At 43.3% G+C, this 23,206-nt stretch overlaps 1 protein-coding gene across 9 annotated transcripts in view; it reads right to left on the reverse strand.

Annotated features, from left to right (window-relative positions):
- The window catches only part of FRMD4A (FERM domain containing 4A), a 584,868-nt gene that overhangs the window by 294,394 nt on the left and 267,268 nt on the right, over positions 1-23,206 (reverse strand). The window lies entirely within an intron of this gene.

Below are 23,206 nucleotides of genomic sequence, written 5' to 3' on the forward strand. Positions count from 1 at the left end.
GGAAGGGAGGGGGAGAGGAAGAGAAACATCAATGTGTGGCTGCTTCTTGTGCACCCCCCATGGAAGACCTGGCTCATGACCCAGGCATGTGTCCTTACTGGGAATTGAACTGGCAACCCTTTAGTTCGGAGGCCAGCTCTCAATCCACTGAGCCACACCAGTCAGGGCAAGTCTTGTTTAATTTAGGAGATACACACACATGGAAGTTTGCCATGGTCCGGGGTCTGTCAGGAGTCAGGTTGTGATGTAGGGGTGCTATTCACAACAAACAAGGGTCTGCCTGCTTGAGAAGTGGGTCTCTACCAAGAAGGGCAAGAGCTGGAGAATCACCTCCTTCTCCCAGGAGAGGATGAAGATGAGTTAATGCACAGAGGAGAGTTGCTGAGAGATAATTAACACTTTCTCTCCAAGTAGGAACCTAGAAGCCCTTAGAAAATTTGTGTCTAGAAGTTGTGAAGTTAACATTTCCCTTCCAACATAAAGGAAGGCAAATGGAATTTTTAAGAGGTAAATAGTGATAAAAACTCACTTAGTTTTTACCTGTAACTTAAATCCCATTTAACCCTTGACCCAATTGCTGGTAAAATAAGTCCTCTTAACATTTTTCATAGGTTCTGTGACTTTAAGAAAAATGACATACTGAAACCAATTTTACCAATGGCTAATTAACATAAACAAGAGCTCATCAACATTATAACAAAATGACATTTATCTAAACCACGTTATTTGAGGACCTTCTTTAGTGTGCTGTTTATAATATATTAGAGGGTTTTCCTTTAAAAAAAAGTGTTACTCATTTCTAGTAAAGTCTTTTTCCTCTGTAAAATTCCTCCTTCTAATTTAACAATCTTACTTTTTTATGTTTATCCCTAGTGTCTTGAACTTAATAGGAATGTCATGAGGACTGAATGAATGAAAATATGCATTTTGTATAAACGTGGAGGCTGTGACTTTTCCCGCTGCTCTTGCGTGACACGCCTTCAGAACATCTGCCCTGGAGTAGCTCAAACTCCCTAACAGGAGGGGCTGTTTTTTGTGTTTTGGCTTCTGAAAGAGCCTGCATATTAGCGTTAGCCCTGCATACCCTTTCTTATTCAGCAATGAAGACTTGACATACCATGACAATGACAATGCAGGAGGTTGATAAATGGGAATGGAATGGCCTTGCTAATGTAGGAGGGGTCAGCGTAGCTTCTGTGGGTCAGATGCAATTTTGGTGAGCTAATGACTTTGAGAAGCCATTTTCTCAGCTACATTTTTGTCTCTATTTCTCAGAATGCCTGTCTCACGGGGGGAAAGGACACTGACATGTAACAGCTGTCTGGCCATCTGAAGAAGCCAACTGGGAGACTACCAGACCTCAGTGCTCTGCATCCTCAGTTAGCATCAGTAAGTCCAGGGGTAGAGACTACAACAAGCCCAGTTATGCCAGGTTCTAGAGACTATATTCCCATATGGCTGTGGCAAAAAATCTGTTTTATTCTAGTCTGTCACATTTTGTGAACTTAACAGACGTCCTCTCACCAAGCAATACCAATAGCAACAATGACAGAAACCCCTCAAACACATAAAACAAAACAAAAAGCAAGCACGAGTTCTGTGCATTGAGTTGGTCAATGAATGGGGATTGGATTAACCAGTGAATTGCCACTACAAATTTGTATTACAAATTTAGTGTTATTTTAAGATAATCTTATTAATTGTTTGAGTTGTCTAAGCGACCACTAAAGATTTTAATACTGTACTTTCTCATTAAGATATCTAATAAATAAAAATATTTATTTGGAGTGCTGCTTTTTGAAACCATTTAAATTATAGGTAGCATGGTCTGTTTGTACCCAGGGCTGACCAAGGATAGTAGGGATGGCTTAGGATTTAGCAACAGAGCTAAGAAAATGAGGAACAATATTGGGGTTAGAGATCGAGGCAAATTATGATTAGGAAATCAAGACAGTAATCACAGACATCCAGAGTCATCCAGAATTTCAAGGTGAATAACAAGTTCAAAGCAGGTAAGCAAAATATCTGTGAATAATGAATCCAGAGTTCAGGTCAACCAGGAAGCTGGAAACTATGTGGTCTGAGAGCAAATATAATCAAAGATATATAACAAAATAGCCATGGTGATCACAGCTGGCTGAAGGGATAGCAAAACAGGCTGGACTCTGCTCTGTCTGCCAGGAGACTTTATATCCTCCCTGTTAGGGCAGCAGTCAAGCTCCCAGTGGGGCACAAGTGACCTGCAAGTGGATGCAGGTAAGTGGGGACCGCTGCAGGGCAAATGTGCAGGGGAGGAGAAAGTAAGGTTCTTCCAGGTTGCCTTCATCAGCCATCTGAAATCCCCTCCACAGTTAAGCGCCGCAGGTATGGCAGTGGCCCCATAGGATTATAAGGGAGCCGAACATTTTCTGTTTCCTAGTGATATCATAGCTCTTGTAATGCTGTTACAATGTGCTTGTGTTTTAAGCTGCTATTACTAAAGAGCCAAAAGTTTAAAAGTGTTAAAAAATACATAAAGTTAAACGTTACAGTACACTAAGGTTAATTTGCTATTAAAGAAAAAAATATTTTTAAATGAATTTAGCGCAGCCTGACTGTACGGTGTTTCTAAGGCTACAGTAGTAATATCACTCACGGTACACTCACCGACGCACCCAGGACAACTTTCAGTCCTGCACGCTCCATTCACGGTAAGTCCCCTCTGTGGCGCACCATTTTCACTTCTTATACTGTACCTAAACACTCAGATATTTGCCATGTGTTACAACTGCCTGTAGTATTCGGCACAGTGACATGCTGCACAGACTCAAAGTCTAGGAGTGACAGGCTCCACCTGGCAGCCAAGGTGAGCAGTGAGCCATACACCATCTAGGTGTAAGTGCACTCCATCACGACCCCACAGACTGTCTAACACCGCAATTGACTAATGACACAGTTCTCAGAAGCATCCCTGTCGTTAAGTCATGCACGACTGTGTTGGGATCTCCTCCATGTCCCATCAATTTCTGACGGAGACTGAGCGGCCCATATAAGTGAAACATCCACTTAACCCAAGGCTTCGTGTGTCGCTGAATTTGCAAGAGGTCCTTTCCCCCAACTGGCAACCCCAAAAATGGAGAGGCAGGAGGGCCAGGGAAGTAACCTATGGAAATATATTGAATTCCCTTTAATAATTTAAGAGAAAAAACGTAATTATACCCATCTAGGCCATGAAGTCACCTGAAAATCTATAAGGAAAACCAGCTTAGAATTTATTATTTGATTTGTCATAAAAATAGAATATCATTTTTTTTTAATTTTTAAAAAAGTAGTTGTAGGTAAATTTCCACTAGAGGAAAAGGAAATCGGATTAGGGTGTTGGTTATTTCCCCCTCGAGCAGAAACAAAGGTGATGATTTAAGATTCTCCTTCCAGGAGCCGCTTAAGAGCTAAGTGCCTTCTGTTAGTGTCTCTTAATAAACCTGGGACAATGGCTTCATTGTAGCACAGCTGGGACCAGACTTCTTGTTAATTAAGCACCAGCAAAGGGCAGGTCTGAGATCTCCTTCCTGAGCTGGGCCACAATTAAGCAGCCTGAGGCACTCTCTTAAGGGAGTACCCTTCTCTAAAACTCAGGATGGATTTCAAAATGTGGAAGCCAGAGTAGCCGTCATGGCAGGGGTTTCAGGAAATTGTGTCTTGACAGCTCAGACCTAGGTCAACTACCCCTCCTCATGTCCTGTGTGACACATGAAGCATCCCCTGTCAGGTTTCACACCCCACAGCCCTCTGCATTTCAGACATTGTTTTAAAATTGCGATAATATGGAACTAACCATTTGACCACCTCTAAGTGGTATTACATACATACATTCACATCGTTGTGCAAATGCCACCACCAACCATTTTCAGAAGGCAAGACTGAAATTCTGTACCCATTACAGTTCCTCACGTGAGTGGAGTCACATGGTGTTCACCTTCTTGTGACCAGCTTAGTTCACCAGCATAATGTCCTAAAGGTTCCTCTACGTCAGAACGTGTGTCAGAATTTGCTTCTTTTATAAGGCTGAAGTCCACCATATGTATACATCACATTTTGTTTGTCCTTCTATCCATTGATGGACCTTGGGTTGTTTCCATCCTTTGGCCCTTGTGAGTAAGGCTGCTATGAATGTGGACACACATAACTGTTCGAGTCTCTGCTTCCATTTCTTTTGAGTGTGTACCCAGAACTGGAATTGCTGGATCATACAGTGATCCTATATTTGATTTTCTGAGGAAGTGCCATAACATTGGATACTAATCTTTTCACTTGCTGCTTCTGCCCTGTTCAGTCCCTGGGTCTATCCTGAGGAGGGCTGGGTCTTTTCCCACAGACAGCCACACCGTACTCACATTTAGCATCTGTTTGTCCCAGTGAGTCCTGCTCGGTGGTCCTGGGTGAACCGGTGCTCGCTGGCCCTGCATTCACTACACCTCCTCAATCTGCGTTCTCATTCCCAGGCCAGAATTGAAGTGCATCTCTGACCTCCAACTCACACAGTTGGGGCCAAGGCATCCTGCTTGGCCCTCACACTTCCCTCCTCCTAGACATTCAGCAGTGACCACTCTGTTTGGTGTGACTATGGGCCCTTGGTGATAAGGCAGGCTGAGGGCCAGGGGCAGGGAAAGAGGTTGGGCGTGGGTGGTGCCACTGAGCAAATTACATTGGCTGTGCCCTCGTTTAAATTATCCTGAACATTGGTTAGTGGGTGTAAGTCAAGGTCAGGCACCAGGACATGGAAAGCCACCAGAGAGGGATTAGGGTCCCTTCTTATCTGAAGAAGGGCTCCCTGCTAGAAGCAGGGTTAGGAAGAGTGGAGCAGGATGTTGTGAGTGCAGCCTGGCAGCTCCAGCCTCCATGGGAAAGCAGAGGCAGAGCAGGGCCAAGGGCACTAGCCCACTGGCTCAGCCTGAGTTTAGGAAGAAACAACCACACCTGGGGACATGCAGGTCTTTGGCACACCCTCAGCTACTGGATACCAGGCTTCTGAGCCAACAGACTCTGCCTCCTGGAAGTCTGCCAGACTTGATCAGAGCACATTTAGGGATGACTGTTGGCAGTTTTCACACCGGTAGCCGCCCCTGTGAAAATGCTTTCACCCGGGCCCCACCCCTAGGGACTAAATTTTGTTCATGTGAGGGAGGCAGTTGGTATTACTATTTTTAAAAAGCAGCCTAGGGGCAGCCAAGGAAAAGAACCACTGCTATCGTCTGGCACGGAGGTCACTGTCCTGCGGATGAGCACCTTTAACTCATGATATTAGCTAGGAGTCTAGGTCAGTGGTTCGTACATGCCAGCCTGCATTAGAGTCGCTTGGAGAGCATGTTAAAATACAGATCTCTGGGCCTCACCCACAGTTTTTGGCTGAGTTGATCTGGTATAAGGCCCTGGTATAAGGCCATTTGCATTTCTCACATGTCCTTAGCGGAGGCTGAAATTCAGGCCAAGGGGTTCACACTTTGAGAACCCCTGATCTAGGCCCACGATGCCCCTTAATTCCTGGATGTAGGGTGGCTGACAAATAGATGTAAGAAATAATGTTACTCACCATAGTTACTGTTTACAGTTTCATCCTTGACACCAACACTCTCTTCTAAAGAACGGCCATTCACCTCTGAGTATCATGGAGGCAACCCCCCAGCAGGGCAGCTGGCCCTTCCTAGGGGCTAATGAACCACCCCTTCTCCATACACAGAATGGAAAATCCTCACTTAAGGACCTTCCACCCAACTCTTCCTTGCCCCTCCTCTGAAAAAATAATTAAGCATTAAAAGAAACATTTTGTTGAAAGGAATCAAATTTTTCTTCCCACCAAGAGGGCCCAGTTATTGACTTGAACAGCCTGAATGTTTAGCAACACACATTTATTTCTAAGTTAAAATGTCTCCTTACGATGAGATACTTTGGTGCTTGAGTTCCCCAAAGGCAGGAATGAAGCAGCCACCCTGAGACCCTGACTCACTCACTCCTTTGTCCCTGTGGCCCAGAGGCCAGAACATTCAGAGGTTACAATGTGCCTTCAACAAAGAGCGTTTAGACTCTGGGTTTAGAAATAAGTGACTCATCTTTGGGTTATTTTCTTGTCTATCTCCCTTCCCTCTCCCCTCGTACCCACCACCAGGAAACTGCAGGCAACATACTTTCTCTTCTTTATCTCAATGCACAAAAACCACAAATATTGCTGATCTCGGAACCTGACTTCCTGTTATTAAGGAAGACATGCTACAATTTAAGGGAGCAAGATTTCTAAGCAAAGCAGAAAGTGGAATGATTTCAGAGTTTGCTTCCCACCTACGATTAACTAGGTCACAGCTATAAAGGAAGAGAGAAAACAAATTTAACTCTGTCCAAGGCAGGGGCACTTGACATCATCTGTGGCCACACACACACTCAAAACTTCTTTTTTAAAAAAGGAGGAGCCCTAAATTTTATGGAAACAAGTTAATTTGAGATATGATAGAAAATGAAAAAGAAATTTGATCAGACAATAGACAAAGTATCTCAGGCCTACCTTTTTAATTTAATATTTGTACAAAACAGAGGGGAAGAGGGAAATGATCGCCTTTATATCTAGAGGCCATGAGCTGCCTTTAGTCCATGCAGAAGACTTCTCTAGGATTATGCACAACACATGAAGATTCCCACTTGGTCACAGGGCCTTACACATTGTTTAAGGGCCCAGGACTGTTTCAAGTCTATAGGATATCCAGATTTGCCAAATGTAAAATACTCCTAGTGGATTCTTTGACGTTGGTATGATGTTAAGGAGGGAGAGACTGCTTCAGAGTGGATTATATTTTTAAGGTCCACATATCCAAAGAAAGCATGCTTTTCAGAAGGAACGTGTCCATTGCTATGTTCCTTCCTCTCTCTTTTATGACCCCCTGCACCACGGGGGTTTCATTTCTCATTAGGTGGCCTGGACAGTCACACTAATCTTGCCCAAATGTTTGTATGAAATAGTCATGGTAGAGATGATAGATAGACAGACAGACAGAGAATGTACAATAGGTAAATAAGACATAGATAGATAAATAGATAGATAGATAGATAGATAGATAGATAGATGATATCTGAAACAAAGATGAGTAGAAAAATAAATTGTGTCCATATACCTCAGTTAGGACACTTTACAATCCTGCTACTCGCTGAGTCCTCTGTGGACCCCAGCAGCAGTATGACCTGGGAGCTTGTCAGGAATGCAAATTCCCAGGCCCTGCTCTGGACCTGCTGAATCAGAACCTGCATTTGACAAGGTCCCCAGGTGATCCCTTTGTACACTGATGTTGAAGACACATGACTTTAAAACCTAATAGCCTGGAACAGTGCTTTTCAATAACTTTTATTTTCAGTAATGGAAATCTTCGTCCAAATGAAATCTTCGGTGGAAACATAAGCAATATCTCAGAGGAAGAACTCCTCTGATGAAGGCAGGGGTGAGGAGTCTGTCTTCCCGGGCCCCTAATGGCATGTCCCACCCCCAACCCCTCTGTGACAGTTGCTTCTACTTCTGTGGGGGCGGCAAGGATTCCAAGTGCACATACCCTAACGCCTCCCGGCCTAGAGGACACAGGCTACCATTTCGAGTTTCTGAACAATTTCTAAGCACTGGCATATTTGGGGTAGTCAAGCAAAAGTAGATGATGACTAGCAATTGATTTTAAAGCCAGATCATGTGCAGGATTGAGTTCAGAAGTTCCACAGAAGGGCATAGGAGGAGAAGCTAAAGAAAGCAGGGAGACAGCTGACTTAACAGGAGAGGAAGACAACACAGAGAGACGGAGAAATGGCAGTGGCCCTATGGTGAGGTGAACTACAGGGCACCCAGTAACATTTGAATTTCAGACAAACAACATAAGTCATACTTACATTAAAGAACTATTTGTTGTTTATCTGAAATTCAAATTTAAGTGGGCATCCTGTGTTTTCATTTGGTGAATCCGGCAACGCCAGTTCCTCTCTCAAGGGTGCTTTTCTCAGCCGCTTGGGCCCCAGAGCCTCACTCCAGTTTAGACTCGGTCAGATTCCCTCTGGACTCAGACTGCCTGGGTCCAAATTCCAGATCTGCCCATGCTGGCTGTGCAACTCTGGGCAAAAGATTTAATCTCCCTGTTCTGTTTTCCTCTTTTATAAAGTAGAGATACACGTGAAAGTCTGCCTCATAGGGCTGTCTGGGGATTAAAGGGGCAACTGCCAAGCAAAGCACAATGTCCTGCACACAGTAGGAGCTCAGTGAAAGATGTGCTTTATATTGTTATCTATCAGGTCAGGGTCTCCTGAGTCTTGGCAACTTCCTATGTGCCTGAATTTGTTCTTGGGACCTGAGATCAATCTGGATAGGCAAATGAGGGGAGAAGAGGATGCAGTGCCTGAAAAGCCATACTAGGAGTAGGAGGCGCTTTCCTTTCTTTCCCTGGGGCCCTGGCCTGACATGTCCATCCAGTCAGTGCATTTCCTTCCTCCCACTCCCAGAGGGCCATGTCTGGGAATGAGCTAGGGAAGGAGGGAGGAAAATGTGTCACTTGATATTTGCTCCTTGACCCTGGCTGACCCAGTTAATTCACTCCAGGATGGAAGGAAGAACATTCAGGAGACCTTCCTTTGCTGGAGCTTCTCTGCCTTATATCTTAGCAACCAGGGAGTAAACAACAGGAGTCCCAAGGGGGGCAAGCCCTAGGAGAGTGACATCTTACATCCTGAGGTCAGAAATTCCCAGAAAGCTGCTATATACTGGAGTAGGCATTCAGGGATGTGTTATTTCTTCCTCTTGGTGCAAACCTGACCCACCATTGAAGCCTCATTGTCTACGAGCCTTTGTTCTCATCTTTGCATGAACTTCAAGATCAGAGACTAGGTTCCAGCAATGGTCTCTCCTAAACACTAAACAAATAAAACAAGAAAACCAAGGTATCTGGGAGCGTGCGGGCCTCCAAGTTCCCCTGGAGGAGATGCTGGAGCCAGCTTCTGTGGTGGATTCCGAGCCAGAGTCCCTAATGGAATTGGACGATTATCCCGAAACTGCTCTCTGAATGCTGTGGTTTTCCTAAAACAGTGTTCTTGGCTTTACTACTCCCCTTGGCACCGACCCATCGCCTACAGCCACAACTGTTTCCCAGGAAGCTATTGTTATTTGTGATCTGATAGTTTACAGTGGAGTACACTGACAGCAACATTTAGAAAGGAAAAGAAAAAAAGAAGTGTAGGTAAAAAGGATGAAACTCGGGCTTTCAACATCCTGGTGGGAACTGAGAAGCAGAAACTACCTCTTTTTCAGCCCTCAGAGCAGCCAAGTCAGGATTCTATAGCAAAGTGCCTCCCAGGCACAGCGCAGTTTGTATGGAAGGTGGGCATCAGACCTGGGGGTTCAGAATGAGAATACCCACCACTGACCTTCCACTGGGGATCCCCTTTATAGTATATTCTCTGATCTTCCCAGGAATACCCTTTCAGCTGCCACCCGGAGCTGCACTATGTCACCAAGGATACACAGCGTATACAATGGGGTGAAATGGAGCAGCTCTGTTTTATCTGGGCTGAACATTCCAGATAAATTTATTCTCGTCTGGGAAAAAGCAGCACCTTGTCCAGAGTACCATGTTCCCATGTCTCAGCTTACCATGAAGCATTTTTGATACACCTGTTGGGATCATTAGTCCTGTCAAGAGAAGAGAAGTAGCATCCTTTGTTCTATTTTTTGTACTCTCAGTGAACTATGTTTCCATTGTGTTGGTTTCTCTTACAGAAACTAACACAAACAGGAGAGAAAGTTACAGGATTTCATGCTGCTTGGCAGGCATGCAAAATATATACACATGAGCGCTGACTGGTGTGGCTCAGTGGACTGAGCACTGGCCTGAGAATGAAAGGGTCACTGGTTCAATTCCCAGTCAGGGCACAAGGCTAGGTTGCAGGCCAGATCCCCAGTAGGGGGCGCATGAGAGGCAACCACACATTGATGTTTCTCTCCCTCTCTTTTTCCCTCCCTTTCTTTCTGTCTAAAAATAAATAAATAAAATCTTTAATATATATATATACAGATAAATATGTACTTGGATAATAAGGGTGTAAACTAGGAAATTAAGGATAATATAAAACAGAATAAGGAAAAGAACTACTTAAAAGGATGAGATGAAGGTGCAAAGGTATCTAGAATGAGCCAAATGGACCACAACCATAAGCTCTGCGTTCCTGGTAGCAAATGTAGAAAAAAAAGAAGTAATCATATTGAACCACTTATTTCTTATTATCTCCCAAAAGGAATTAACAGGGTAAAATTTATATAAGGGATATTAAAGAAAACATAAGGAACAAAATCTTTAACTGAAATTTTTAAAGAGCCTCAGAAGTATTTTTAACTGTTTCTTTTGTTGGCTTTCTGAGCCAGGAGGTGTCTCAGCCACTCCTTCCTGCCCACAGCGCAGGCTGTGCCCAGACACCCCTGCAGCCTTCTGAGGGGTTCATGCTATTCCTCAAAACACTGCCTTATTCCTCTTGCTACGAATCTACTTCTTCTCTGATTTCTCTGGTCCCCATCTGGCTGTTTCATTCCAGATACTTCCAGCTCCATCTGACATTTTCAGATGCATGACCCATTCCCCTGTCTGTGGGGCTTGTTTTACAGATCGCTGCCACCTGCAGTCTCCCACCTCTTGCCTGGGTTTCATATTCTGTAAATCCTGCCCACCCTGAGCCATGTCCTGCCGGAGACCTGGGCCACTTGGCCCCAGTTCAGGCCCAGAATAGGCAGCTGCACATCTAAAAAAAGAATACTGATCATCAGCCTTTAATAAAGATGAATTAAATCTTAACTCAATAAAATAATCTCGGCAGGGAGTTGAGAAAAAAATGGACCAGGTATATTGATATTTGATTATTTAACTTCATAAGGCTATAGAATAAAGGGGGCAAAGTAATGAATAGCTAGCAGGTCCATTGATCTGCTTTTCTCAGGTATCAGATATCCCTAGGAGGTTTTGACTAAGTACCGGGAGGCAGCCAATTCAGTTGCCTTATTCCACAAGAGGCAGAAGTAAAGATATTCTAAGATTAAAATGAAAGTCGTACATCTCTTCTGTGGATATGACAAGTGAGGGCTGCTGATCAGAAGGGACTGTTGAGAAGGGAGTCTCCAGCTGGAGGACCATTTCACCTTGACATCCTGAGATAGGAGTTCCTGTGGGTAGAACCAATGTTTTCATCGGGAAAAGATCTGTGAATCCATTCAGATTCTTGCTCAAGGACCTGGCTGCGGCCCCAGGATTCTCCTCTGTCAAACACACATAGATGATTTAGAATGGAAAGGGTTTTGTTCAGCTGTTACCAGACAACCACCCTGATTATAAAAGAACCTCATTTTGGCTCTCATGCTACCTCTGGTTTTGAATTAGACCACATGCTGCTGGTTTATAAATCTGAGTTAGTAGCAAACTAGAGCTCTAGGTGGTGGAGTGATTGCTTCATTGGATGAAATTGTTTGCTATGGTCACTTTAACACCAGAGAACATATGCCAAAAGCAAAACAATGTGGCTGATGCTAATCTGCCTTATCAGGTGATGATTAGACTGTAGGTTCCATTGTTTCTTAAGTTTTATTCCTCTTGCCAGGTAACAAAAGCATGCTCTAAGCAAACAGCCCTGGCCAGTGTGGCTCAGTTGGTTGGAATACCATCCTGTGGACTGAAAAGTTAATCCCCAACTGGGGATTCTCACATTGATGTTTCTCTCTCTCTCTCTCTCTCTCTCCTTAAAAGCAATAAAAAAATGTCCTCAGGGGAGGATAAAAAAATTAATTAATTAAAAAAAAAAGTAAAGGGGATGCTGTCTTCCTATTCCCCATAGCTGGAAGACATGCATTCAATTTTATTTAAGTGTAATTTAGAATTTGCATGTGACCTGTCAAAAGAGTTTTTTAATATTTTGATTTAGCAGTAGGGTTATGATGCCAACTGGAGGGCCTGAGGACCTATTCGAAATTAGTTTTTTGTATCAACATGTGTCCTCATGAAATTCAAGACTGGAGAGAGAGGATCTACAATGTAGTTAGTTATTTGGGGTGGGATAGCACTCATTCTGTTGTAGAAGTTGAAAAATGGCATCTTGGCCAAATGTGGCCTGCACATGTGCTTTATCTGCTACGCAATGCTTTTCTCTAGGCTCAGAATAGTAGACAGCATATAAATATTGAGACATTTCAACTCTCTTGTATATATTATTATAAGAAAAGTGCACAAAGATTTTTCTTTTGAAAAGTCTGAATTTCCAGAAGCACCAGCAGCCCCAGTTTCCTGATGGCAAGGCTAAGGAGTGGCAGACTTCAGGTGCTAGGCACAAGTTCTTTGGTCTGCAAAGCGCCTCTTTCCTCGCTGTCCTACACGCATTGACCAGTGTGGCTCCTAAACGCATTTGAGCTCTAGTGCATGTCCGGGGCCCTATTTTATGAGACAACTAGAATGAATAGAAGCAGCCAGGATTAAGATGAAGGATTAGGTCCTTGATAGATAAAAATTTTTGAAAATTGCCTGTTTCTGATGGGTAGATCTCGGAAGGAGCAAGAAATGTCTTGCCCTGCACAGGCCCTGTTCTGCTACACATTACACATGTTTCTCTCAGGCCACCTTAAGGCCATTTCACTGAAGGGAAAAAGGAGTCAGAGCATCTTGAAAATACTTTTGTTTGTTTGCTGGAAGGCATATTGTTCCAGTATTGCCCAGAGGGGACCACAGAATACATGTCCAGGAATTGCATTAGAAATAAAAGAAAATTAAGATGATCTGTGAATGGGTTCTGTGGTTGAACTAAATGCCACAGGATATGGGGTATTGCTCCCAGAAATGATGCTGAATGGACGGCATGTGGCCTGGGGAGCCTGGCTCCTGCTCCTTGGTTGGTCCTCAGGAGGGACTGCACAGCTGTCATTAGTGGTGAGGGTGTGAGCGTATCACTCTGTACTACTGATTTCAAATCTACAAGTGCCCTTGTGTATTTCCAGAGGATTTTGTTTCTTTGGTAGCTCCTCTCCCTAAGTGTTCTACTACTTGAAAACCCAGAGCTGCAGCCCAGCAGGATGAGGGGGTTCTCTCTCTATTCCCTCTCCTTAAGTACTGGGTTGACATCTTAATGACAGGGATTCCAGAATCTGGCACCCACACTGCTGCCTACGTGGACAGACCTGGCCACACAACACAGCAGTGCAAAACAAGGGTGTTATTGCACATGTGCAGAAGAATAGCTTTCTCAGAGCACTAGTGGTGAAGCTTATCCACACAGATTGTGCTTGAGGAATGAAAAAGGCTCATTCACCAACATCAGCCCAGAATTGTGGGAGGGACCCACAACATGGCTTCTGTTAAAACTGTTGTTTCACTCATTGGAGTCTGATGTGCCAGAGGCACCTTCTTACCTAAAAGGAAATCAAGAAAGGAACTATGTATGTTGTAACTGGGTGAATATTCTCTATTTTCCCAAATATGGGTGGGATCTACATAGAGGACTATGTTCAAATTGCTAAAGGCTGTTACTTTCTTTAAGCTTCAACTGGAAGATAAGAGCAAAATTTTCTTCTACACAAATGCCATGAAGACCTAATGAGATAGGACATGATATCAAAGACATGATTTCTTCAAGCTCAGTGCAAATCCATTTGCTTTCACAGACTAGGACTGAGTCCCTAAGTACAGTGTTCAAATTAGGACGCGCTCATTTCTGGCATTTGGTGGTTGGCCCAGCTATAACTTATGTTTCCTAAATAAATTATTGGACTCAGCTGGATTATGAAGTCCTGACACATTATAACATGAACTCATCAAAAAAAAATTTTTTCAGAGGCATCCCTGGTCAGGTAGCTCAGTTGGTTAGAGCGTTGTCCCGATATGTCAAGATTATGAGTTTGATCACCCATCAGGGCACATACAAGTATCAACCAATGAATGCATGAATGGCTAGAACAACAGATTGATGTCTCTCTCTGAAATCAATAAATTAAAAATTAAAATTTTTTTTTCAGAGGCAAGGAAAACAAAAGAGGTTTTCTTTAGATACATGTTAGGAAAGGCAAGATTTAGGAGTGAGTTGCTGGCTTTGATGCAGATGATCAACCTAAGACACTGAAATCTGTCTTTCACCTTCTCTCTTGCCTTTTTTTCCCTTGGCTAGACAAGTGCTAAGGGACAATTGCAGTTCTACTTTTCTGACATAGTGGTTTAAGGGGGTCCTCCTGGAAACAGGAACTCTGTATTTCCAGGGTACCACAGGGAGGAAGGTTCATGGCCGGCCTTGGTTGTCAAAACCTTCACCCATCATTCCCATTGTGGCCTCCACTTGCTCCATCAGGACTGACCTGAGGTTGACTAACAATCGTCCTACCAGCATTTCTCTTTTCATGTCTGCATCATTTCCCCTTCTCTATTCTGTACTCTTTTCTCTACCTGATTGGTACCTATCAATCAGTACCAAACTATACTGGAAAACTATACTTCAGATACTATTTCTCAAAGTTTTATCCATGTCATGTGCCCTAGAAGTTGAGACTCAGTGTGTCTGGGGTGGAGACCACACATCTGGATGTTTAGAGAACACCTGGGTGATTCTGATGCACACAATTTTCACACAAACTTTTTGAAAACAGTGAGATGCTTTTAGTCTTTATCTTTGTTGACTATTGGCAACATCCCTTCTGAGAATTTCTCCTCAATTCTCTTTCTACCTGAGTGGTTACTCCTTATATGTCTGCTTTGCTAGTTGCTCCCCAAGGAACTGAACTCTAAACTTTAGACTGGCCTTGGGTCCAGTCCTCTGACATTCCCTTGTTCCCATCCACACACGTTCCCCAGGCAATACCACGGAGTCCTGTGCCTTTAAACACCATCTTTCAGTGGTGTACTGATAAATGTTTGCCTATCAACTCTCTAGGAAAAAAAAAAAGCCCTGATTTGTAATGTTTGCCAATTTCCATGGTGTAAATTCCCCCACTAGGGGAATTTCAAGCTACCCCTGTGTCATCCTGAATGTGTAGTTGTGAAGAGATGCACATGATCAGCTCTTGAGAGCCTGGAGAAGCCAGCTGCAGCACACCCCAATAATGTTCATATTCATATCTTCAGTTCAGGCATCTCGCCTAAACACAGAACTTACACTTTTAATGTCCTCCATTTGAATTTTCCATTAGTCATCATCCAAACAGAGCTCTTAATCTCCCCTGTCCCTGGTATGGTCACCAGCCGGCTCTTCCTGCAGCATTCCCCATCTCAGTAAGTGTCAACTCCAGTCTACAGCTGCCCAGGAGTCACTTTTGACTCCTCTCTTCCTCTCTCGCCACCCCCCACCGAACCCATCAGCCAATCCTATTAGCTCTGCCTTCTCCAATCATTTCTTATCACCTCCAGAGCAAATCTGGTCTAAACCATCATCATCTCTCATCAGTTATTACCCTAATGACCTAATGAGTCACCCTGCTTTCACCCTTTTCTCTGCCAGCCTAGTGGCCACAGTGACTCCTTCAAAAAATGTCAGCTACTATCATCCTTTTGCCCCCAACCACTGGTGTTTTTTTGTCTCACTCAGAGTAAAACCCCAATGTCCTTATCATGGCTCATGCAGCCCTCTGGCATCTGGGCTTCTAACACTTCTCTGACTGCTGCCTCTCCCCATGTACCCCATCCCCTTCATGATGCTCCAGCTCCAGCTGCCCCCTTGCTATTTCTCACATCCATCGAGTGCCCTCTAGTATCACACCTCTTGCACTTGTTGTTTCCTCTGTCTGGAATGTTCTTTCCCCAGATAACTACCTGGCTTTCTTCCTTACTCCTTCATGTCTTTCCTCAATCATCATCTTAAGAGAGAACTACATTATATGAAAACATGGCACACCCCATCTCCTCTTGCTTCTTATCCTGCTATATTTTTCTTTGGAGACCTTATTAGCACTTAACATGAAAGCAGATACTTAACTGTATTCCCTGGGCCTAGAACATTGACTAGCATATAGTAGGTACTAAATAAAAATTTGTGGAATTAATAAATAGGGTGTTGGGTTCTAGATATTACATTCTCCAAGGTATTTATGTTCTGAAATTGATTTTGTCTGATTGAACTTAGAACACATTTCCCAGAAATAATCAATATACTCATAAGTCCTATTGGTTTTCCTGATTAATGTTCCAATTGAGAGGCTAAAGCAAGCATTTAAAAGAAATCTATCCACGTGGAAATGTGACCTTGACATTTTTGAGAAAAGTCAGTAAGTAGTGGAGGAAAATACCCACAAACCATTCCTGACTGGGAAGGAAAAGGGCTGCTTACACTCTTAGAAGTGTGATCTGTGTGGTCAGATTTCACGTTTCTCAGGACCAAGTTCTCTGTGAAGAACTGCCTTCCTCACATTGTAAGGTACATAAGTGTTAAATTATTATGTGGTTCACCTGAAACTAATGCAATATTGAATGCCAACTTTACTTTAATAAAAAAATATAAGTTAAAAAAAAGATAAACTAGCACCTCAAAATGGCACCGTGTGGACACTGACCATGACGCAAATATCCTTATTCTGAATAAGGAGAGCAGGCCCTGCCCTTGGGGTGACAGTGCTGTGTGATGAATGGTCTGAGTGTATGCCCACGAAGACATTCTTTTAAATGATTTATTCCATTTTATTTTTTATTGTATTTCATTTCCGTTACCATTTATCTCCCCTTATACCCTCTTCTACCTCCACCCATACCCTCCCCCCTTCAAAGACATTCTTTTTATTCATCTACTCACATTCAGTCAATAAATATTTATTTGCCCTATGTATATGCCAGGCACTGTTCTAGGCCCTGGGGAGTGGTAGAAAAACTGGCCATATCCTTTGAAGCAGGTGGTTATTGAGTTACTGGAAAAGAAAGAAAAAAGAATAACAAAAATCTACAGATGTGGTTCATCCACTCCCAGATTAGAAAACAAAGATCCATTGCCATAGTTTCCTCTATATTGTTTCCCACACATAAAACAATATTGTTCTCAAAGGTGTATTGATGGATCAATACAAATAAAAGTGGATTGTTTTCAACCGTGTGTTCAAAGAAACTCTTATGTCACACGGGTGGGTAGTATTCATTCTATTAGAGCAATTTATAAAAGATCTGATTTCAAAACACCTATAGAAAGTGTTCTGAGAATACAGGATTGTTTTTGTGAACACAGCTACAAGATGGCGGGTTGAGAAACCCGGAAGGGGCTTTTCCGTGCTCCAATGGGGAAGAACGATGCAGGAGGAGTTGGTTTGGGGGTTTCTGATCTCAAATTGTCTGGAAGTTCTGCACAATATTAGCCTCTTTGACTTCAGAAGGCTGGTTTAATTATCCAGAAAGTGGCCTCAAAGTGCTAGTTATTGCATAGGATGTCCCAGGAATATGGACCCAACTTGCAAGGAGCTTAAATGTTTTTTCTCCTGATGGGAATAACGCTTTTGACCAAATATCCAACACAATCAACTCATTTATTTCCTTTTCATGCAAAGACAAAAGAAAACACAGGGACTAGCCAATCTTAAAATAAGGCCAGCATTGTACCCAATAATCTCACCTTGGGCTGCACATCAGAATCAGCTGGGGGCTTAGATACTGATGTGTGGGTCCCTTCTGTAGAGATTCTAATATGCAGTGGTCTGGCGGACAGACTGGGCATTGGGACTTTTAGAGCTCCTCAGATGCTTCTAATGTGAAACCAAGGTTGAGAAACACTGCTTTAGGATGAGTCACGGAATTTGACTGATGGCAATAGTGATAGTCCCAAGAAGGAGTCAGAACTTGGGGACGAGTCATCTCAATAGAGAAACCGCCATCTGGTTTCATGCTCAGCTTGACAGCCACCATTTGGTGCAGGACAGTGCCACTCTGGGGGTCCTGACTTTTTTAAGAGAGATTTCCAGTCCTGCTTTCCACATCAGCGTGAGGAGTAAAACTCAGGAGTGGAACCAGTAGGAACAGCCTTTCTACTACACAATCTCATTCTGACCAAGATGACTAAGTCATTGGTTTAACTTGACATAAGCTGCTATCAGAAACAAAATTAATGTTGGTTAACCAAGCTGAGGTCATTTAAAATTGTGTGAGATTAAGCAACATGGGCAAAATGATCTTCAGCACAGCCTGTGAGCCAGAGGCCCGGAGTCCCTGAGATTCCATGTTCTTTCTTCTCCAGAGAGGTGTATATTTATAGAAGAAACAAAACCATATGCAGGATGAGGGGGTTAGATAATAATATGTGTGATTACCCTGATGTGTCTGAACAGTTTCTTGGCTGTCTGCTTTCAATGGTAATAAATATCCACTAAAAGCCGTCTGCTGTGTATGTTTCTGGTGAAGCCTTACACTTCTCTGCATGATTACACTCAGAATGTAAGCACCACACATTTGACTACAGAGGCTCTGTTGTACGCAGAATTCTTAAGTTATGCAGCTTAGCAGCTGTGATAATGTAATGGTTTGCAAAATGATAGACTGGCAATAGGTCAACCTGGAGCAACATGTCAAATAATGAATAATGTGGGTGCAAAAAGGTTTCATTTATACTGTGTTAAAAATACCACTCCCAGAAATATCACACCATTTCAGTCTTTCCAAGACAAAAAATTCCTTTCACTTGAATATTCAAATAATTGTGGTAAAAGAGAGAATGCTTTCTTGCTGCTCTTTTTTTTTTTTTTCAAGAAAAATGTCAAATTTACATTAATCTGAAGAGATGTGTCATCGGAGTCTGGTCATTTGTTCACACACACACACACACACACACACTTTGTAGGACTGTAAGATTTATGGGGTGGTCTTAGAGTTCAGAATAAATAGGAGAAGAGCATCTTTTGCCTCAGTTTGTATTGATATAAGACTGAACACATTTTCCACCAACAATAACGAGGCTTGTGGTAATTTAATATAAGAAGGGAGGTTGTTCCTGTTAATATGTTAATTCTGATCCTCTTCCCACATTTTCTCACTGAGGGGAGTTTGTAAGAACTCTCAGACTTCTTCCCTCTTCTCATCTAGGAAATATCATAACACTCCTGCCATGAACAGGGCCCGAGATGTGCTCCCTGCCCTCAAGGAGCCTGTTGTCATGTAGAGGACTGACACGAAGGGAGCAGGGTGGACAGAGGAGGATGCAATGCAGTGTGATTCATGTTCTTATGAGAGAAATGCAGAGTGCTGTAGGAGCCAGAAGGAATAGCATGCTTTCAGACTCAAGGAGGCGATGGGGTACCTAGAAAAGCTTCCCATAGGACATTAAGTTTAGACTGAAGGGTGTGAATAGGAAGTTAAGAAGGCAAAGGGAGGAAGCAGTGTGTGTCAATAAGGCAAAACATGTGTAAAGGCCCTGAGGCAAGGCGGAGCATGGCAGTTTGGAGGAACTTCACACATATCCAGTATGGTTGGGTATCACATACCCAGGGTAAGGTATGGGGAGAGATGGGTCAGGAGAGGGTATCAGGGTCTTGATTAAGAAGGGCCTGCTTTGTAATTACATTTGTACTTACCTTAAGCAGGAAACCATTTAGGGTTTTAAGTAGATAAAGTGACACACTTAAGCTTATGTTTTATAACAGTGGTTTTCAATCTTTATCATCTAATGGCACATATAAAGTAATTACTAAAAATCTGCATATACCAAAAAACATATTTTTTGCCAATTTGACAGAAAATAGTTATAACTTTGATTCATTCTCACAGGACATCTATTGTTGTATTGGCTGTTGTCATTTTTTAAATTTGACAATCAAAGGGAAAAGCAGTCAGTGCGTCTGACTTATTAATCAGGTAATGCACGTTTAAAATTTTTTGCTGCACACCAGTGTGCCTCTTGCAGCACAACAGTTGAAAATCGCTGTTCTAGAAAGATCACATTGTCTGCAAACAAAAAGTGTAGACTGAGGCAGAACCAGACTGGCAACTGTGAAAAACTGAAATAAGACAGTGGCCTGAACCAGAGGAGCAGTTGGGTACGAGAGATATTCTGGAGCTAGAACTGGCAGCACGTGGTCACTGACAAGGCAGCGGAGACCACCACCAGGCCAGAGGCAGGGAAGGTCCTTGGGTTCTAGTTTGGGTGTTTGGGGAGCTGGTGGGGTTGGAGGAGGCGCAGGACTGTGGGCAAGATGATGAATTCTGTTTAGTGTATATTACTGAATTTGAGGTGCTGAGACATTCGAGAGAGCAGGGATGTCAGGTCCAGTCTGGGATATGTGGGTCTGGAGGGTAGAGAGAATGAAACAATGGGGAGACGAGCTCCCTGAATAAATGCATGTGCTAAAGCAACACAGGCTAGACCACATAAATAAAGCTTTGCCCCCTTATCCATGAAGTTCATTTTTACCTCTGGAGCAGAAACACCCATCTTTAGAGGGAAGAGACCCTATGGAAGTAATGGGCTTGAGTAAGTCTAATTATTGACATTGGTGTGTAAAGAGTTTGAAACACTTTGTCTTCCACATGTCTTACATAAGATTGGGAGTCCCTAAAAGAGACCTGACCACCAGGAAGTACTACTGTTTTGACTTTTTCAGGTGAATATCTCTTAAGAACTTCCTTGGGTGACAGTGAGGTATAACTAAGAGTGTATGTACAGGGCCACCAGTTATTAAAAATACAAGTCAAGTGGTTCTCCACTCAAAGATAGGCAAACTTGGAAAAAGAAACAAACTATGCCTATTGTCAATGATTGCCTTCTGTACACCTGGTGTTGTGGTCAGTCCTTACATACTGTTATCTCAAATCCTTAACAAATGAAAATAAATATTTATTTATGTAGTTGAAGAAACTCAGGCTGAGAAAGCCTGGGCCACTTTGTCAAGGCCAGACAGTAAACAGTTCAGGACAGTGTGGCTGCAAACCTTTCCACCCCACCTGGCTGCTCCCTGTGGCACCTGAATTGTCTTTATTACTTATATAGCAGAATTAAAATCCTATTATAGTAACTTAAAATGGTTTCACTTATATAAACCTATAACCCTAATCTCTCCTATTTCACCAAACATAGCATCTTATATTTCTTTTATGTTTTCCACCCTGTGTGGTGATGAGCTCATGGAAGTCTGTGAAAATATACGAACGAGAAGCCTGGCCGCCCAGGCTGAGCGAGGGTTTCTGTAATGAGGATTTGAATGTCTAGGTAGCACAGTTAAAAAGGTGCTCTTTTCTTTCAACTCAATTTCTAGGCAGCTGGAAAACAGAAACAACTGTTTCATCCTGGACACCTCAGGGCACATGACAGTCAGAGCCTTAGAAATCATTAGCTGTTCTCCTGGTGCTGGCATCCCTGCCTTAGGTAAGTCTTCCACATTCCCTTTCAGGTGAGGTTCTGCTGGCAGGCTGGCTCTAATGCACTTCTCAGGGCCAGGCTGCAATGTGGGAGCTCCCCGGGGAGCAAAAGTGATGGATCACAGGCTCAATGGAAGATCCTACTCTGTCGCTGACTGTGCGCCCCTGGATGGGAGATTAAATCTCTCCATGCCTTGGTTTCCCTGTTCAAATAGGTCAAAAGTAACAGCCCCGTTCTTTGCATCTCCTTAATACTTCATGATGGTCAAGTAAGGCAACGGACGAGAACGTGCATTGGTGTGAAGGTGGCATAGACACGTGAGGCTTTGGCACCACCAAACACCATGAGACAACTCTGACGACAGTCACCCTCTCGGCCACTGATGTAACTGAAAAAGCTGTCACTGCTTTGAATTTGGGGAGTCCCCATAACAGAGTACTGGGCCTCAGTGCCTGCCCTTAAAGCAGTTGCTGCTTCTCACCTCTCCTGCCCTCCCATCATATAGATATATGACTCTGATCCTGAAAATTGTCATAAAATCAGCAACAGTGTAAAACATCCCACTGTAGTTGATACAGTGCTATATATTCTAATTAGTCTCACCCTCCCTTGTGGTGGAGGGTGAGATCCTAGGCTCAGAGGAATGCAAGGAAGGGTGCTCTCCCTGCAATAGCACTCCAGGTGTCCCAGCGCTCCAGGTGTCCCACCACATCCAGCAGGGACAGTGGCAGCACGCCTGGTGCTCCAGCGGTGGCTGTACTTCTCTTAAGGGCCCAGAAGCTTTCAGATCAGACTCCTAAAGCCTGGGCAACACTGGCATGTGCCCAAGGGCAAAAAGAGGTCTTTGTGTTTTAAATGTAAGCATATGCCAACATAGACAACCACTGACATGTTTTATATATGACACTGTGTTCACATATTGTCAGTTTTAATCAAATTGGTGAACAATGAAACAGAAATGGCAACTGCATACTCCTTGGATTTATTGGGCATCCAACTGGAAATTAAAATGGTTACATAGAGGTTACCAGGTCATTGTGAATTTTTTTGTGCCTGTAGGTAGGATAACTCTCTCATTAGTATTGCCATGCAGTACAACTCCAGTGGATGCAGTTCAAATTTCCAAGCAAGTATTGTGAACAGAACATGTTAAGTAACCTTAGTTACCATCCAGGTTGAAGCATTTTCCCCAGAGCCTAAGACCACATCAACATAAACCTGAGAAATCTGTAACTTTCCCCATAGCCGTTGGTCCTATGCTCTAAAGCTCCTGGTATAAAAGTGAGCACGCAGTACATACTGAATACACATGAGTTACTGACCCTGATATTGAGCACAAGAAAAATGTCTCAAAATAAGGACCTGCATACAACCAGAGCAGAAATGGAAGTTCTTCATCGTTACTCAAATGGCAGAAGACATATAACTTATCAAATGTCAGGAAATCACCCTGCCTTAGAAACCTAGACAGCCCTTCATATTTTTAAACCTTTAATTATATTTTCCTTAAACTTACAGTTTACTGAGTAGTAAGTATACAAACCAGAAAAAGCCACTTGAATTAAACCCTCTTCCCCTTTGTAAGATGTGGCCGGTTGCTATCTATCAAGAGAGCTCCTGGCCTTGCTACGATCAAATTACACCTTAACCTGAGCCCTCTCGGTAGGTGCTCACAGCTCACAGAGCAGCTGCCATGATTCATACAAGGGCTGGGGGGGTTCCTGAGACCCACGAACAACTCCGCCGTGTGCGGGTGTAGGCCCTGTTCCGGCACAAACGAGCCTGCGGTGTTTCGAACAACCAGCTTTGCATCAACTGCAGTCGTTCCCCAAACAGCAGCAGTCGCTCCAGTGGAGGGCAGATCCTTAGTGTTCTTTTACAGTGTCTTCCCTGCCAG

This window comes from Phyllostomus discolor, chromosome 1, assembly GCF_004126475.2.
Source record: "Phyllostomus discolor isolate MPI-MPIP mPhyDis1 chromosome 1, mPhyDis1.pri.v3, whole genome shotgun sequence".
In the NCBI taxonomy this organism is placed as follows: Eukaryota; Metazoa; Chordata; class Mammalia; order Chiroptera; family Phyllostomidae; genus Phyllostomus; species Phyllostomus discolor.